This window comes from Schistocerca piceifrons, chromosome 2 (genome assembly GCF_021461385.2).
Source record: "Schistocerca piceifrons isolate TAMUIC-IGC-003096 chromosome 2, iqSchPice1.1, whole genome shotgun sequence".
In the NCBI taxonomy this organism is placed as follows: domain Eukaryota; kingdom Metazoa; phylum Arthropoda; class Insecta; order Orthoptera; family Acrididae; genus Schistocerca; species Schistocerca piceifrons.
This window is the reverse complement of record NC_060139.1, coordinates 986,057,878-986,076,305: the sequence shown is the minus strand read 5'-3', so window position 1 is coordinate 986,076,305 and position 18,428 is coordinate 986,057,878. Positions and strand designations below refer to the sequence as shown.

Genomic DNA, 18,428 nt, shown 5'->3' with positions numbered 1-18,428 from the left:
TCGAGGAACTGCCTTTTCACACACTGACCATGACTGAGACCTAAACCTGAATCTGACATTAAGTTTCCTAACATACCCACAACAGTATTAAGTCTACATATGCGTCGTCCATGTTCTGCCATTCCCACTACTTATTAGGGCATCTTTCCCCTTCATTTTGTATGAAGCAGAGGAAGAATGAGTGCAAAAATGTTCATGAACGTGCTGTAATTAGTCTGATGTCTTTGTGACCCATAGGGAATCCCATGTAGGAGAATATTTCTAGATTCTTTACGTAAAACTCGTTCTTGAAACGTCTTGAGTAGGATTTTGCAGGATAATTGGTATCTGTCTTTGAGTGTCTGCCGGTTCAGGTTTTTCGATGTTTATAGGTGTTAGCATGGGCAAAACAAACCTTCCACCATTCATACTTCCCTTCCTTGTATACATTCAAAATCCACTGTTTGTCCTATTTGGTATGGATCCCACTCACCAGACCAAATTTCTAGACTGGGTCACATAAGTCTTATCAAAGTGAGCTCATATGCAGGCGGGTTACATTTTGCAGGTAAGTTGTTAGGAAGATTTCTGCTAACGGCTGGTAAAATGGTTGTTTATTGAAGCACTACAGTTTTGCTGCCTAAAGGCACATTTTCAGGTGCAACTTACACGGTAAAGAGTGATGTACAGTGTCACCACTTTTTGTATATTAAAGTTAATAAAGGAATGTCTAAAATGTGCTAACAATAGGCATACCCACCCTCATCGCTCCCAGTCCAAATTCGATTCAGTGAATACTGCCAATGCTAAGGCAAACGAAAGGTAGCAAAGACATGCTCCATTAATTTAGGACAAATTGCTGATAGGTGAACCTTGCAGTCAGTGTGTTTTAAAATTTCCTGCATCTAAAAATAAAAGAGAAGGCTGGATTGACAATTAAAAATTGCCATAGCTAACATAATTAATCACAGCACTGTGCAAATTACTGTGTGGAACATATCAGGTGGCAGTGTCTTACCAGTGTGACAGCAGAGCAACCCAGTGTTGTACAAAGTAAAAGCAGCCCACATCCTTCAAATTCTGATGAGTTATTCAACGTGAACTGTGCATACATGTTAGCAGCACACTAATGCAAAGAGGGACCCAGCATGCCTTTGAACAGTTGCAGATTCCCAGAATATAAAACGGTTTGATTTTCCATAGTCAGCAACCTACTTTACCCTACATGATCATTCCATTACATATTCTACAAAATATAATACCCAGGTATTTGGATGAGTTGATTGATCCTAATAGTGAGTGATTGATATTATAGTCACAGGGTATTATGTTCTTCCATTTTTTGAAGTGCACAACTTTGCATGTTTGAACATTAAAAGCATGTTGCCAGTCTTCGCACCACTTTGAAATTGAACCAAGATCAGACTCAATATTTGTGTAGCTTTTTTTAGGTAGCACTTCATGCTGGAAAATTGTATTATCTGCAGAAAGTCTCAGCATACTACCACGCCTATCTTTGACCCCTGTATATACTCACAAATGACCAGTCTGGACATTAGCACCTTTGATATTGAAGGAAAGGGAAAAAAAACTAAAACAACCAAAAGTGAACAAGGCATTAGACTGTGGTGGAATTCCAGAATCTCTTGTACAGCAAAGCATCTCATGTGACTGAAGGAGAGCACGAGTCACTCCTGTTTCTATAGTGGTTAATAGATTGGATACACAAATGTATAGACCAGTATCACTGATGTTGATCTGTTGCAGGATCCTAGAGCACACCACAAGTTCAAACATTATGACGTTCCTGGAGGAAAACAAGATTCTCTCAGAGAATCAGCACAGATTCAGGAAGAAACAGTTGTATGGAACAGCTTGCTCCATTCATATTTGACATCTTGCAAACCCTAGATGCAGAGGAACAGGTAGATTCTGTCTTCCCATGTATCTGAAAGTTGTGAGACAGTGTACCACATCAATTACCCACCAAGATGCAGTCACATAGAGTATCATCAAGGATAAGTGACCCCAAGGAAACATAAAAGGACCTCTAATGTTTTCAGTACACACAAATGATTTATCAGGTAGGATCAACAATACTATAAGCTTATTTGCTGATGATGCAGTTGTGCACTGGAAAGTACTGTTATTGGGCAGTCATAGAGTATTTGCAGAAAGAGTTGTTCAAAAGTTCCTTATGATATAATGAAAGAGAACTCTTACTTAAATGTGGATAAATGCAAGATAATGTCTACAGCAAAGAGAAAGAACTGGTAGTGCCTGACTGCAAAGCTAGTGTGACATCTTGAGTACATCAGATTGTGTAACAAGTACTTCAGGAATGGTGAAAATTACACAAACATCAAAAATCATGTAGCATGGTGTTACCATTTGGAATCCAAGAAATACTGCATCTCCCTGGCTGCCTTGACCCTGGCTTTCAGGTTATCTGAGAAAAATGATAGTTGGGTTTTGTATGATTGATGTTTTCAGAATCAATGCTGGTTAGCATTAAGGAGGTTGTAGTGTTCAAGATAGCTCTTTATGTTTGCATTCAAAAAATGTTTGACAATTTTGCAGCAGATAAATGTCATATTTATGTAGGGTAAGTTTGTGGATCACTTCTGTTCTCCTACTTCGAGACAGATGTAACCTGTGCCTTTTTTCTTTCTTTCTTTTCTATTCCTGGATGCAGTTGTTTGTTCAGGGGCCAGTGGTACATCACAGTTGAGAGGAGGGCCTAATAAATTTGTGAATTATGGGCAGAATCTTATAGGGACTCTGTTGGACCCTGGGATGTGTTCAGTTTTAGCAGCTTCAGTTGTTTCATAACTTTATTGACACTTATATTTGTATATCACTTATCTTTGCAGTGGTGTGAGACATGAGAATTAAACTGGTGCAGTCAGTACTTCTGGATTTTCCTTTGTAAAATGCCATTGAAAAGTGGAATTAGCATTTCTGCTTTCACTTTGGTACCCTCAGTTTCAGTTCATGCATCACCTGTGGGTGCCTGAACACTAATTTTTGCGTCAGTGATAACCTTTACATAAGACAAGAACTCCTTTGGGGTTTGCAGGACATTTTACAATGAGATCTTGCTACAGTAGTCACTGAATACTTCACGAATCGCCCTTGTGACAGCCAAACACATTTCATTTATTACCACTATGTCTATACTCTTAAGAGCTCTTAGCCATGGCAAGAGTCTTGCCGCATCCGTGGGAGAGGAGTGTACATTTGGGCATCTGTGTAGTTGTGCATGTGAATGGGTTTACTTACTAGAAAAAGAGAGATAGCCAGAAAACTAGTGTGAATGATATTTTCTGTTACTTGTTTCTGTGCTCCACACTTCAATCTGCTGTAGATGGGTCGTTGCCTCTCCCATATTTTATGTTTTGCTCCATTTAGGAAGTTCATTTATTGATGTCTATAGTCTCGGACTGTGTTTTACAACTATTCTGCAGTAGTCTCTGTATTTTAAAGTTTCTTTGCAGAGAGAGACTGTTTGTCCAGAAGCGTCCCTCTACTATGAACTATTTTACTAGGCACACATCTGCCCAGTGCTTCCACATCTACATCCATAGTTTGCAACCCACAGTCAAATGAACAACAGAGGGTACTTCCCATTGGGCCATGGATTAGGGTTTCTTCCCGTTCTTTTCACTAATGTAGCAGTGAAAGAATACCGCTGAAATGCCTCTTTGCATGCAGTAATAAGTTTTCAACATTGTCTTCACAGTCAGTGTTTAATAGTGAACTCAGTAAGCTGATAGCCATGGGATGCTGTGTGTGTGTGTGTGTGTGTGTGTGTGTGTGTGTGTGTGTGTGTGTGTGTGTGTGTGTGTGTTTTTCCCTCTGAAGTGCTCAGTTTAAATACTTCTGAACATTTAAAATAAGTGCCAATTGATGTACCACTGGAAATCTTAACAAAACCTTAATAAAAATTTATACAGCTTCTTTTGCATAGTACTTAATTATAAATAACCGTTTCATCTGCAAAAACTCTTAAGATTATTATTGATATGGTCTTTTGGTTCATTAATATACAGTAAGAACAGCAAGGGTCCTAACACATTCCCTGAAGCCCATCTACATGTGTTGTTAACTCTCCATCCAGGATACATGCTGCTTCCCCCATAACCAGAAATCCTCAGTCCAGTCACAAATTTAATTTTATACCTCATTTGAATATGCATTGGTCTTTATTTTCTAGAATCAAGTAATACAGCAGCTACTTGATGGCCATGACAAATTTAAGGATGTCGAGATATACCAAGATGGAATAACTGCAGTTGCTATAATACCACTCCTAATATAAATAATGTTTTATAATAATGTTATATGACGTATCAATTCCTTGTTCAAGTAGAATTTTTTTAACCTGTATGGTTTACAGAAAGCCAATGACATCAGCATAAGTAACTCATTTAGAAAAATATTCTTTAATGAAATGTCCAAAATTTGCAATTAACTAAAACCACACGTGCTTCAAAATTTGACCCAGCCAATAATTTTAGGATTGATATGCCTTATTTGAAAGGCAACCCCTGTCTATCTAAAGAACATATTACGTTTTCTGAAAACTGCAAGATGCAAAAGTTATCATTATTTGAAATTATTGATTTTTAAAATGTTTCAGTCGTAAAATGTAATCCTTTCAAAATTTCAGTGTTATTGCTGTGTAGCCCTAATTTTCCTTATTCCAAAAGGAAAAAAAGTATAACTTTCCTAGAATAACATGTCATTTTATGAAATATTTCAGTTAGAGAGTTTGCAGAAAATTCTTGGCTGGCTGTGTAGATCCCTCTGTATGATGAAACTACCATTACATACAATAGAACCATTATTTGTACCAATTATTAAACAAAAAGTATGTCTGCCTAATGAGTTTATGTATTTTTGTACTTTTTCTAACTTTGTTATTATATAAAATATAATAGCTACATGTTAACATTTTGTAATATGTCTTACCTGCATCTTGCAAGTGGTGTCTTGCACAAAGCTAAAGTCAGCCTGTAGTCGACATTCAACATGCAAGTTTCTAAGCCAGTCAGTTCAAACATTGTGTTACAGTTTGTTTGTTTAGTTATGTGTAGCCATCATTTAGTATGTGATGTTATGTGGCACTCTTTAATGATCTGTGTTACTATTACAAAGTAATCAGTGTGTAGAGTTTTTGTTAATCTGCGTTGATTATTGCCATTTGTTTGTGCACTTATTGACCTGTGACACGAGAATACTAATCTACAGCTGATCATAATCATGAACGATGATAATAATGTATACACGTGAAAATCTAATACCGTTAATCTTTGGTTGCCATTACATCTAATGTATTTCTGTCATGAGTAGGCATCCGCTCTATCTGTCCTTATTATTTTTCAAGGTGTCCCCTCTATCTGTTCCAGTTATTTTTTACATATAGCATATAATATTGTTTCATAGGATATCTCGTCATGCCTACCACTTACAAAACTGTATTGCAGTTGATTGTGAGATGATCATTGTCTCATCCAATTATGACAGTATAATTAGGAAATGTGTGTATTAGCAAGTCGAGGTTTACTCTGAGATTTAGATTGGTAGTCGATAGATAGACCCAAGTATAAGTTTATGCACACCCTTGATGCTGAGTCCTGCACAAATCATCCCCAAACTGCTTTAATTTCCAGTTTGGTGGATTTGAGTTTCATGTCTGCTTTGAGGAATATGCCTCCATTTCCCAACAGTCAAGTATTCTTCCTTCATTTCCCAATAGTCACCCATTTTGATGTCATTTAGGTTAACAGGGATCTCACTGCTATCAAGTTTGGGTTTCAGTCAGGTTTTTGTATCTACTATTATGTGAGCTCCACTGCTTTTACCCAAAGGTTCGCGCACCGGGACAAATTCTAAGTGTTCCCACAGCACCGTAACACTATCATGATTCACACCACTTGTTTTCAGTTAACCTGCTTACTTCCATAATAATCATTTCTTTTAACTCGTTACTGAATGTATTTTAAAAGGTAACTATCGTCAAATAAGGAAAATAACAAATTCAAACACAATTTTGTGATTTTACAAAGCATAATATAACTAATAATTAATTTTCTTAAATTATTGGGAACTCCCCCCCCCCCCCCTCCCAAACGAATTTTTGAGGGGCCCCCATGGAGTCGCACCTGTGCTTGTGAATGTATAATGATGTAGGTGCCCTTATGATATTTGTGAGCTTCATGTTACAGAATCATAAACATTGATGTCACCATTATTAATTTATAATATTTGAGCGCTTTACAATACCAAATACCTGTAATTTACACTGATGAGCATTGTGACCACCTGCTTAAAGCTTGTTTGTTCATCTTTGGAATAAAATAAATCACTAATTCTGCATATCAGGGATCCGACAGTCTGTTGGTAGGTTTGTGGAGGTACATGGCATTAGATGTCTATGCACAGGTCGTGTAATTCAAAAGCAGAAATGCAAAGAAATTGCAGGGAGGCAGTAGGTTGGTTTACAGGTTGGGAAAACTTGAAAGGTGCCATAGAGTTGGCAGATTCATTATGAAGAGTGTGGTTTATTCAGGGCCTAAGTAATGATAGAATTAAGACAGTAGTGTGAAGCCGAGGAGATGAAACCGGTTTGACAGCAGCAGTGGAATTAGCACTGCAAGAGGAACGTGCAATATTATCAGTGAAAGAACGGGGAATGTTTAATCATGGAAGGGAAACAGTGAAGGGCTCAAAAGAAATTAAGGACTTAAAATGTTTCACGTGCAGTTTAATAGGTTGTATTGCAAGTAAATGTAGAAAGAATAAGCCAGAGGGCAGAGTATGGGTAACTGTTATAACCTTTAATCACTAATAAATTGCGTAGATATACAAAAGTAGAAACACTAGCGGGTTACATGTTACTAACTCCGTATCTGTCATTCGACTGCCGTGCCGTGACATGCGGCCGGCGCTGTTCATAGCCAGGTGGCGCTCCCGCGCTCGGCCGAGCTGCGGAGCGCCTCTATCGCCGTGTTCGCGTACTAACGTAGCGGCACTTTTGAATGTCGTGGCACTGTCACAACACTTTTCCCCCCTCGAAAAAAAAAAAAAACACTCAACTTCCTTGGAGACACGGACAGTGCGGAGACATCCATGGCCTCTTGGGAGGCCCCGAGAAGATCCCGCGGAGAAACACGAGAGTATGGTCGAAAATGTCCAGGACGGAAGCTTGCGCGTGGAACGTGCCTTCTGGACGAGATGATGGGTGAAAACTCTGGAGCAGCATCAATAGGTGTCGTGGACCTGGGGGTGTGCTCCAGCGAGATGGGACCCGGAGAAGGCGGCGTCGCGACTGGGGCCAGTTCCGGCGTACTCGGAAGCGGTAGCGACGGCGGCGGCAGCAACACGCCCGGAAGATCGGCAGCAGTGACAGGACTGGTTTCTCGGGCTGGTGGAGACGAAAGAAGGGGCGGTGGTACCGGCGTGGCCACCACTCGTGGGCGCATCTGGTCGTAATGGCGAACAACCATGCCGTCGTCCGTACGTATTTCACAAAGCCGGCGGCCGCGAAGAGCCTGGACCACCCCTGGAATCCATTTAGGGCGAGATCCATACCCCCGTGCCCACACGTCGGCGCCCACCGGGTATTTTCCCGCACTAGAGGACACAGTACAAGGCCTGACAGGGTGAAGCAGGTGCAGTAGAGTGCGCGGTTGGCGGCCATGCAAGAGTTCAGCAGGGCTGCGATCACCCAGAGGCGTGAAGCGATAAGAACTCAGAAATTGCAACAGAGCGTCATCTGTGGAAAAAATCACTAAGGAATTTTTTCATTTGGCTTTTGAAAGTGCGGACAAGGCGCTCGACCTCCCCATTCGATTGCGGATGGAAGGGCGGTGCTGTAACATGATGAATCCCTTGTCCAGTACAAAAATCACGGAAGGCCTGCGAAGAGAACTGAGGGCCATTGTCCGTGACAATCGTGGATGGAAGACCTTCTAGCGCGAAGATTTTGGACAAAGCCAGCGTCGTCGCCGCAGTTGTGGGCGACGGACATCGAACAACATACGGAAACTTCGAGAAGGCGTGAATCAACAGTAGCCAATGAGTGCCGAGGAAGGGGCCGGCAAAGTCAGCGTGCACCCGTTCCCATGGCTGCGCCGGATCAGGCCACGGAGAGGGCAGAGTACGAGGCGCAGCCAGTTGTTGAACACACTGATCACATGCAGCGACCATGTGGGCGATGTCCGAATCAATACCGGGCCAATAAACGTGTCTGCGGGCCAGGGACTTAGTCCGAGAAATCCCCCAATGGCCCTCATGCAATAGTTTGAGAACATCTTTGCGAAGAGAGGCGGGCACCACAACCCGTGGAGATGCGCCATCCGTGGCCAGAAGAACAACACCCTCATGAACAGACAGACGAAGGCGCAAGGCATGGTAGTTGCGAAGGGGATCCGATGCCCGGCCCTTGGTCCTGTCCGGCCAACCCCGCTGAACAAAACCGATCACCTGATGCAGGACCGGGTCCCGCGCCGTAGCCGACGCGACCTGCGAACCTGTAAGTGGAAAACCCTCAACCGCACGACGTTCTTCCTCATCAATGTGGAAACAGAGTAGTTCATCTCGATCGAAAACCGGGTCGGGGCCCATCGGCAAACGCGACAACGCGTCAGCGTTGGCGTGCTGGGCCGTGGGGCGATAGTGAATCTCATAGTGAAAACGAGACAAGTATAAGGCCCAACGTTGCAGGCGGTGAGCTGCCTTATCCGGAAGCGACGCCGAGGGGCTGAACAGAGAGACCAGCGGCTTGTGGTCGGTGATGAGGTGAAACTTAGAACCATACAAAAAAACGCTAAACTTTTTGAGAGCGTAAATGATAGCGAGCGCCTCCTTTTCTATTTGAGAGTAACGCCGTTGGGCATCGTTGAGGGTCTTGGAAGCGTACCGATGGGCGAGAACAGCCCCTAGGCCATACTGTGACGCGTCAGTCGCCAGAACCAAGTGCTGACCCGGACGGAATGTGGCAAGACAAGGCGCTGACTGCAAATGAGCCTTCAGGCGGACAAAAGCCTGCTCACACTCGGCGGACCAACAGAAAGGAACGTTTTTGCGTAACAGCTGATGCAGAGGATGAGCCACCGCCGCCGTGGAGGGAATGAATTTGTGATAATAAGCAACCTTGCCTAGAAACGCCTGAAGTTCTTTGACCGTAGACGGCCGGGGTAGAGCGGTAATGGCCACAACGTGCTGTCGTAGAGGACGTATACCCTCACGGGACAAGTGGAAACCAAGATACACAACGGAGGGTTGGAAGAACTGTGACTTGTCCAGATTGCACTTCAACCCAGCTGAATGCAGAACCCGAAACAGGGAACACAAATTGCGAAGGTGCTCCTCAGTGGAGGCCCCCGTGACAACAATGTCATCCAGGTAGTTGATGCAGCCGGGAACGGAAGCCGTGAGCTGTTCCAAAAACCACTGAAAAATGGCCGGCGCGCTAGCGACGCCAAATGGTAACCGCTGGTACTGATACAACCCACAAGGAGTGTTGATGATGAGAAATTCCTTGGAAGATGCATCCAACGGCAACTGATGGTACGCCTCCGATAAGTCAAGTTTGGAAAAGAACTGGCCCCCAGCGAGCTTGGTAAATAACTCCTCAGGACGGGGAAGAGGATAAGTGTCAATGAGGCTTTAAGCGTTGACAGTGGATTTAAAATCACCACACAATCGCAGACTCCCGTTTGGTTTAGAAACCACCACGATGGGTGATGCCCATTCGCTGGAGGTAACAGGAAGGAGAATCCCCGAAGCTGTTAACCTGTCTATCTCAGCTTTGACAGGTGCATGCAACGCCATCGGAATAGGGCGTGCCCGGAAAAACTTAGGGCGAGCCGTAGGTTTAAGAGTAATGTGGGCTTCAAAATCCTTGGCACGACCCAGACCAGCAGAGAACACGGACGAGAATTCAGAACACAAGCCATCCAGCTGTTGATATGGAATGTCCTCAGATATGAGGTGCACATCATCATCAATGGAGAACCCGAACAACTGGAAAGCATCATAACCGAACAGGTTTTCAGTGCCCGCATGATCCACCACATAAAACGTGAGGGGCCTAACAACAGACTTGTAGGCAGTGGAAGCATGAAACTGGCGAACGATAGGAATTTTCTGCTTATTATACGTTCGTAGATTTCGCGTAACTGGAGACAAGGGAGGGGAGCCCAACTCCAAATACGTGCGAGAATTAATGAGAGTTACTGCAGAGCCAGTGTCCACTTGCATGCGAATGTCTTTATCCAGAACACGAACAGTAACAAACAACTTATTCGTTTGAGAAAACACACAGTTAACATCCATGTCCGATCCCATCCTCGTCGCCAAAAAGTGTTATAACCTTTAATCACTAATAAATTGCGTGGATATACAAAAGTAGAAACACTAGCGGGTTACATGTTACTTACTCCGTATCTGTCATTCGACTGCCATGCCATGACATGCGGCCGGCGCCGTTCATAGCCAGGTGGCGCTCCCGCGCTCGGCCGAGCTGCGGAGCGCCTCTATCGCCGTGTTCGCGTACTAACGTAGCGACACTTTTGAATGTCGTGGCACTGTCACAACAGTAACGACCAGTAAAGAGTTCACTAACTTTTGTTACGGATGTGACAAGCAGGATCACATGGACATGAAGTGTTGGGTAAAACTGAGGAAAGTAAATCCTATAGATGTCAGAGAATTTAAAAGAAATCGCAGAGAAACTGATAGAGGTTTACAGGAATGGAGATGTCTGCAATAGAACCTACCGTTTAATTGTGACATTCTGTTCATGAGAATAAAAGACATAGTGTGCTTCAAGTCTAAGTAGCAGGGCCATTACACTGGCGATTTTCACAAAGGACCCTGGCTTGCCTGGAGGAAGGGCAGGGCGCCAGTGTCAAGTAAAACGGGCGATATGGTACAGGGAAACTAAAGAGCCGTAAGGCTGCACAGTCGGGTGTTGTTGCACTAAGCAAGCCCATGGTTAGGGTAATTTGACTGTGCAACATAAAATGGAAAATAATGTTCTAGTACTATATTGTGTAGACTTTAGAAAGTACTTAAAGTTATTGATAGATACAGGATCACAGTTGTGTTTGCTATAGAGAACAAGTATTCCAGTGAATAGTGCAGTTAGAGTAAATGAAGCAGAAAGACTTCTGTTGAATGGCATAATGAGTGAAGGGGTAAGTGCAATAGGTACAGTACAAATATATTGAAGTGTGGAAGGCAGCAGAAAAGTTGGACAAAAGTTTCATGTGTGTGGGTCAGGACTAGTCATTCCATACGATGCTCTGATAGGTAGAAACTTCGGTTGTAAGACTACAAGGGTGAGACATACCTTTAATAGTGGAAGAGGAATCAGAAGGTTATGAATTCGAAATGGATCCAGAATCTGATCGGGAAATAGGTCCCTGAGAAGAAAAAATAATGTTAAGAGAGGAAGGCAAGGTGCCAGGACAGAGCAAAAAGCAAATAGTTATTCCCAGACAGGAAATGTACCTGAATTGTTAGTGAAAGTTCAAAAGGTTAAATGCATAGTGAGCATAGCGAATCTACCAGAGAGTAGAGTTCAGCTGCAGAATGTCAGATTACTGGCAGAGGAGCTGGAACCACTAGTAAAAATATGCAAAGTGAAAGGCAGCAAGCAAATCACCAGTGAAACAAAGTTGAGTGCATTACAGAAGCAGCTAAGAGTAGAGCATTTAAATGCTAATTACTGTAGACAATGCATTTCCACTACTGAATATCTCTGATATTTTGGATCAATTAGGGCAAGCAAAATACTTCTTGACGCTTGATGTTACAAGCAGATATCAAGTATTGACGGACCGGAAGGACAGTGACAAAATGGCCTTCAGTTCATTATCAGCATTGTGAATACAAGAGAATGCCGATGGGACTAAGGGGAGCCCAAATGTTTCCAGCAACTGATAAACACAGTCTTGGCAGGTTTGCATGGTTTGAAATGCTTTGTCTACCGAGACAATATAGTGTGATATGAAAGAAACTTGCAGGAGCATAATTAGAAGCTCCATGAAACCTTTGACAGTTTGTGAGAGCATAAATTGAAACTGCAGGGGATAAGTGTGTTTCCGAGGAAGGAAGTAATCTTCCTAGGTCATTGTATTACTGACAAGGGGATCTAGCCAGATACGCCAAAGATGGAGAAGGTAAAGCTTTTCCCACACCCAAGGACAACAAAAGAATTAGGATTTCTAGGGTTGATAGGGTACTACCAAAGATTTATTAAAAACTTAAGCAAAATTGCAAATCCGCTCCACAAGTTGTTAAAGAAAGGAGTGGAGTACCAATGAGACGAATGACAAAACAATGTGTTCGAACTGAAGGAGAAATTGATAAATCCTCCACTACTTCGTACCCAACTTTTATGAAACTGTTTATTGTCACAATAGATGTTAGCAATGCAGCTTTGGGGACAGTATTGTTGCAAGGAAAGAAAGTTGGTAAAGACTTGCCCATTGCAGATGCTTCAAGAGCACTGAATAAAGCAGAACTAAACAATAGCACTACTGAAAGGGGATTGCTAGCTGTAGTATATGCAGTGAAACTGTTCCAAGCGTACATATGTGGATTAATATTTACAGTGGTAACCGACCATAAGCTGTTCACAGGGATATTCAGTGTAAAGGGCCCAAGTTCGAGACTCCTGAAATGGAGACCGAAACTCGAAAAATACAATCATGAGGTAGTATACAAACCAGGGAGGTTAAACAGTGATGCAAATCCTCTGAGCAGAATAAAGTCTGAAGAGAAGGAAGACATAGAGGCGAAACAGAACGTGGAGACAGTGTTGCAGAAGCAAGTGGGAAACGTTATCCCATGAACGTGTGACAAGCATAGGTGTCACCAGAAATAGAAAAGGAAACAGATAGTGAAGAGGAAATTAGTCTTAAGGAGAAGGAGAACATACTTAGAGAAACACGCAATAACCCCTTGGGAGGGCATCATGGAATGTTAGGACATTTAGGACGTTAGAAAGAATAAAGACTTACAAGCAGTGGCATGGAACGAAGCACAATATTGAAGATTAAATTTGGTGTTCATCCTGTCAGAAAAATAAGCGCATGCAACAAAAAATGAGAATGCTTTTAGAAATTACTGTCACAGCTAAGTTAGTGTTTGAGATATGTTCAATGGGCACTGTAGGTCATCTAGGCTTATTAGGTTCAGGTAAGAGATACTTACTAACATTTCAGGAAGATTTAATTAAATTTACCCTAACAGTTCCACTTGAAAGGCAAGATGCCAAAATAGTAGCCAAAGCATTTGTGGAACATACAATATTAAGAATGGAATTCCATCAGTTCTTTTAACAGACCAAGAATCTAACAGTGCTGTGGAAAGAATTCACAGAACATTTGTTAAATATGTAAGGCATTTCGCCACAGGTGATCAAAGTTCATGGGACAAGTTGGTATCTTGCCTAGTTTTCGTGTTTAACAGTACATCACACAGCAGCACAGGGTACACTCCATTTGAATTACTGTACAGGCGAAATGTAAATATTCCAGAAGTACTGCAACAGGAATCAATACAAGTAAGTTAAAATTACAAATCATATGTTAATAGGCTTCGAGAATTCAAGAGAATCAGTAGTAAAAAATAAAACTAGCATAGAACAGTATGAAAGGAAACAAAATCTAAAAGAATTCAAGGTAGGAAATAGTGTTACTGTATGATGAATCTGTTGTGGCTGTGCCCTCATATAATGTTTTGTCATTCCTGGCTGGATGAAGAGATGGTGGTATGATAAGTTGGTTGGCTGGTTTCCACTCACAACAACACAAAATGCACACATGGTTAAAATATACTTTATTGCAGGAACCAGTTGAGTATTTAATTTCAGTTATGTCCAAGATGAAGTTCTTTGGTTAAATGACTAATGTTCCTTCACAGCTAGCTAGGGAGTGAAGCAACGAGACTATCATTGTGGAAGACTAGCACAGTGTGATGTATTGAGGTGCAATGCGAACCGAGCCTCGATGCGACGTACTGAGTTACGGACATTGAGACAGAGGCAGCAGCGGCATATGTGCATGCTGCCCAGGGGGTGTTAGCGGTGTGTAGCCTGTGGTCGTGTCTTGGTCTTCTCTTATCATAGGCATGCTTAATTCAGTGCCTGCTATGCAGTGTTTTCAAGTCCTGACCAGTATGCTGGTGAAGGCGTATGCCAGCACAGAATTGGTAAGATGTGGTAGATCTAGAAAGCTAGATTCACTGTGATGAGGGTGTGAAATAACGAAGGTTGATACTCCGAATGTAGTTATAAAGATTAAAAGAAACAAAGGTACATGCAAACAGACTAAAACAATTCTTTTAAATTTCAGGTACGGCACTTGGGTGAAGAATTGTCCAACTCGTCATAGTGATAGCAACATACACCAAATCTGCATCAGATTATGCATTGAATGGCTTTCAAATGACATAATTTCCAAGTTCTTCAGGGTTATACTATGATAATATAGGACAAATAAAGAGATACAGCACTACTTTGATAATTGTTACCTATGTAAATTTGGATTCCATAACAGAAAGCATTAAGACAGCAGAAAGATATGATAAAGCAGTGGTACAAAGGTTCAGAGACACGTTACAACAATTAAATGTAGGTTTAATAGAGTGTTGTTTATTAGACCAACAGGTAACATATCATGTAGAGAAAATTATAGGTCTGCGGTGACTAGTACAACAGCTGACAAAGCATGAGACAAGAAGAAAAAGAGAAATCTTTAGCTTTACAGGCTAGGTAAGTAAAATTATACTTTTCAGTACATTAGATGACACAGATGCAACATATTACAAGGGAAGAATAGATACTATGAAAAGAAACTCATAAGGACTACTGAGGTTGATAAAAGTGCAAGTGGCAGTGATAAGGGCCACAGTGGCAGGTGTGAACAGGACTGTTTGTACATTAGAATCAAATGAACATGTCAGAGACTGATATTGAAAGACTAGAATGTTTCATGAGAGCATATGTGAAAGAAACCAACATGGGATTTAAACAGGTAGCTCCCTTTGTAACAATAACAAAACAGGTATTATAGTTGTCAGCATTATTTTGCCAGATCGAGGAAAAATACAAGCAGATGGTAAATGCCATTGTGAATGCACATAAAGGCATACCACAGCCTCACATTATCAATCCTGTCCAAATTGTAAAGTATTTAAGTTTAATACATGATGAGCTAAAAGATGTAAAGTTTCCTGTTCCTGTAGCTGAAATATCAGGTTACGTACTATTAAGAATAATTGACTTCACTGTTTTCATTTCTGCTAGTATATTATGATATTTAATCAACATACCATTGATATATAACAACAATTTTAACTTTTGTTTAAAGCACTTACACTACCAAAAGAGATCCTTGAAATGAAAGGAAAGTATGTGTACATACAGCTAGAAAAAGAGTTCTTGCTGATAGAGGAGTCCAAAAGGCAATATACGAAACTTTCAGCAGAGCAGTTAAACTTCAGAGAATTAAGCAAAAATAGATGACTGTGCATTGTTATCAATTTTTGATCATGTAGAGTGTGAAGCAAAATTGTTGCAACAGGTGAGAGAAATTATGGAAGATTGGGTACAAAGAACAGTTGGATTGAATCAGAGCATTTAAACAGTAATGAATGGTTATATATAGCTCCAAAAGAAGAAGTATTGATCATTTTATGTGGGAGAGAAGCTTCTAAGGACACATATTGTGGAAAAATACACATACGAAACACTATTGTGAAGCAGTATCCTGAAACCAGTTTGGCTCGGAGACATTTCAATAGAGAAACTTACGTTGTAGTTATTTATAAAAGGTGTCCAAAGGGCCAAGATGAGTCAGTATCATTTAGGAATAGATGTTAAGATGAAAAGAAATTGTAAAACTTAAGTAAAATGAAGTTGTTAAAATAAAACAGTAAAAGTTGACAAAATAAGTGAATTAAATGTACCCAAGCAATACACAAATGTAAAATATGAAATGAAATGTCTATGCCAATGTTAATTATAAATATCAAAGTGTTAATGTCAATTATCCATGTTTTAATGTAAATGTGTTAATGTCAACATGCTGATGTAAATATAATTCAACCAAAATATGTAAAAGAAGCAAAACAAATGCAAAATGTATAGCATTTTTGTCAGAGGTGAATAAAAAACCTCACAATTGGTGCTACTCTGAAGAGTAATACCAATTCTGCTGGCAGGGGAGGTGTTATTACCATAGTTTGAATTACATTGTTAATAACAAGGAGACAACACTAGGGTCTTAAGGTGTGGCAAGAGGAGCCACAGACCCTGAAGCAGGCTGACCGATGCCAGGCTGATGGGCAGCTGTGTTTGATTGTGAGGTAAAAGCTATAAATGCACAAAGAGGGCTGTGTGTACTTCTGATAACAGGCTCCTTGATAAGGATTGGAATTGAAGTTAATAGGCAAACAGCATTTCTGGTTGGGGGGGGGGGGGGGGGGAGTAGTAAGTGGACAAAACTCTGCAGCAAGATATTCTGAAGTGAGGTGCTGTGGGAAAGCAGCTGAGAGAGCCAGAGTTCATTGCAGAGTTAGCAACTGGAACTGATTTAGTCATGGGGGTGTTTGTCATTCATTCTCTCTGTATCAGACTTTGCCGCTTAGTGGAAGCATCTCAGCCAGAGCAGTTAGGATTTACTCATTGTATTTCCGAATAAACCTCCGATTGTTAAACATTCATGACGAGTTACCACCCAGCGTTTCTACCTTTCACACCAGAGATTGTAACTTATTAGCTAGGTCGTATGTCTGCCTCTCATTAAGACCAACCAGCTAAGGTGTGGTTTTGAACTGTATCACCCAACTTCAAATAAAACCCATGTTTGGGACACAACAAACAGCCATCTGTCCAATGGCCTGTGGTGCACTGCAGTTGCCTTAACACCAGTTTTCGGTATCGTTTTTCATGCAAGTTATACTTTGACCACAATGGCATGCGAACAATTTTTAAATGTAGCTATTTCAGAAATGCTTCCACCCATGGGTTGAAAGTCTCCAAAGGAAATTATTTACAAATCACTTGTGCAACAGGTTTTAGAATATTTCTGAGGACTAAAAGGGGATGTTGAACGTATAGAGAAGGGTTGCACGAATGGTCACAGGTGTTTTTAGCCCATGGGAGAGCACCACAGAGCTTCAGAAGGAACTGAACTGGAAGTATCTTGAAGATAGACAAACTATCCCAAGAAAGTCTGTTAACAAAGTTTCAAGAACCAGCTTTAAATGACGTCTCTAGGAATATACTACAGTCCCCTACGCATTGCTTCGTGAGGATAAGATATGAATAATTACTGCGTGCACAGAGGCATTCAGACAGTCATTCTTCCCATGCTCCATATGTGAATGGAATGGGAAGGTACACTATTAATGGATATAATGAGTTGTACCCTCAGCCATGCACCTCACAGTGGTTTGCAGAGTATAGATGTAGAAAGTCAATGATCATGCAATTTTGCCACATTAGATACATCACTCCTTTTCCACATTACAACAGCTGTACTGTTCACGAATTCCCCCTTACATCATTTATATACCCTGCACTGCTAGTTCTGCCACCTGCTGTCTGAGTAGTTATTGCAAGTTGACGTCGAACATAGGCTGTGGTCACATTAATGTGACTGGACCGTATTTTATGATGATGAAGGCAATTAAGGGGAAGATAGGGGAACCAGGCAGTCACGCCAGTGTAATTGTTATTCCTGTGTTCTCAAACTGACTGGAAGTATTTAATCTGTAGGATACTTGATCACCAATTATCATACTCATACTTTTAGGTATGTGTTAAGTATAGTAAAAGGAGCGACATTTTATGCAAAGTAATCAAGAATCTTGTCAGATGCAGTACTGATGATGTTGAGAATGTGTTGCCTGCAGTGAGGCATGATGAGATGGAAAAGGATGCCTTTTTTTTTTATGATGTTGCAGTTAGGTGGGAAGTAATGGTGAGTTGAAGTAGTGAGGATTTATTGTGAGATGATGTGATTGTTATAATGCGTTAGGGTTTTTTTGTGGTTTGTTATGATGATGATGTATTATGGCAGGCTATGAGGTATTGTGTATTACTGAAACAACGGTATTATGAGAAACATCAAGATGACATTATAGTTATGGATTAATTGTTATGTATAGTGTATTGAGTTGATTGAGTCATTTGGGATGTATTTACAGAGAAGCGCTGAGTTTCCATGGATACTGAGAAAATGATAAACATATATACATTCAGTGTTACCCATTGGTACACTTCACTACATATTAGCACACACACGATCAATAGAGATGAACCGGAAAATGAACAGAATGGCGTGCGAGGGGGGGGGGGGATTTAAAAACGGGCAAAGATAATACACACATAGCTCCCCACATATCAATATCATTTAAATGGGTTT

The 18,428-nt window shown here is 41.2% G+C and overlaps 1 long non-coding RNA gene across 1 annotated transcript in view; it reads left to right on the top strand.

Moving 5' to 3' along the window:
• The window catches only part of LOC124776451, a 30,000-nt gene extending 13,773 nt beyond the window's left edge, over window positions 1-16,227 (top strand). Inside the window, exons 2-3 of the long non-coding RNA XR_007015620.1 lie at window positions 14,352-14,770; window positions 15,369-16,227. This is a non-coding gene — a long non-coding RNA (uncharacterized LOC124776451). The remainder of the gene's footprint in view (window positions 1-14,351; window positions 14,771-15,368) is intronic.
• The last annotated feature ends 2,201 nt before the right edge of the window (window positions 16,228-18,428 follow it).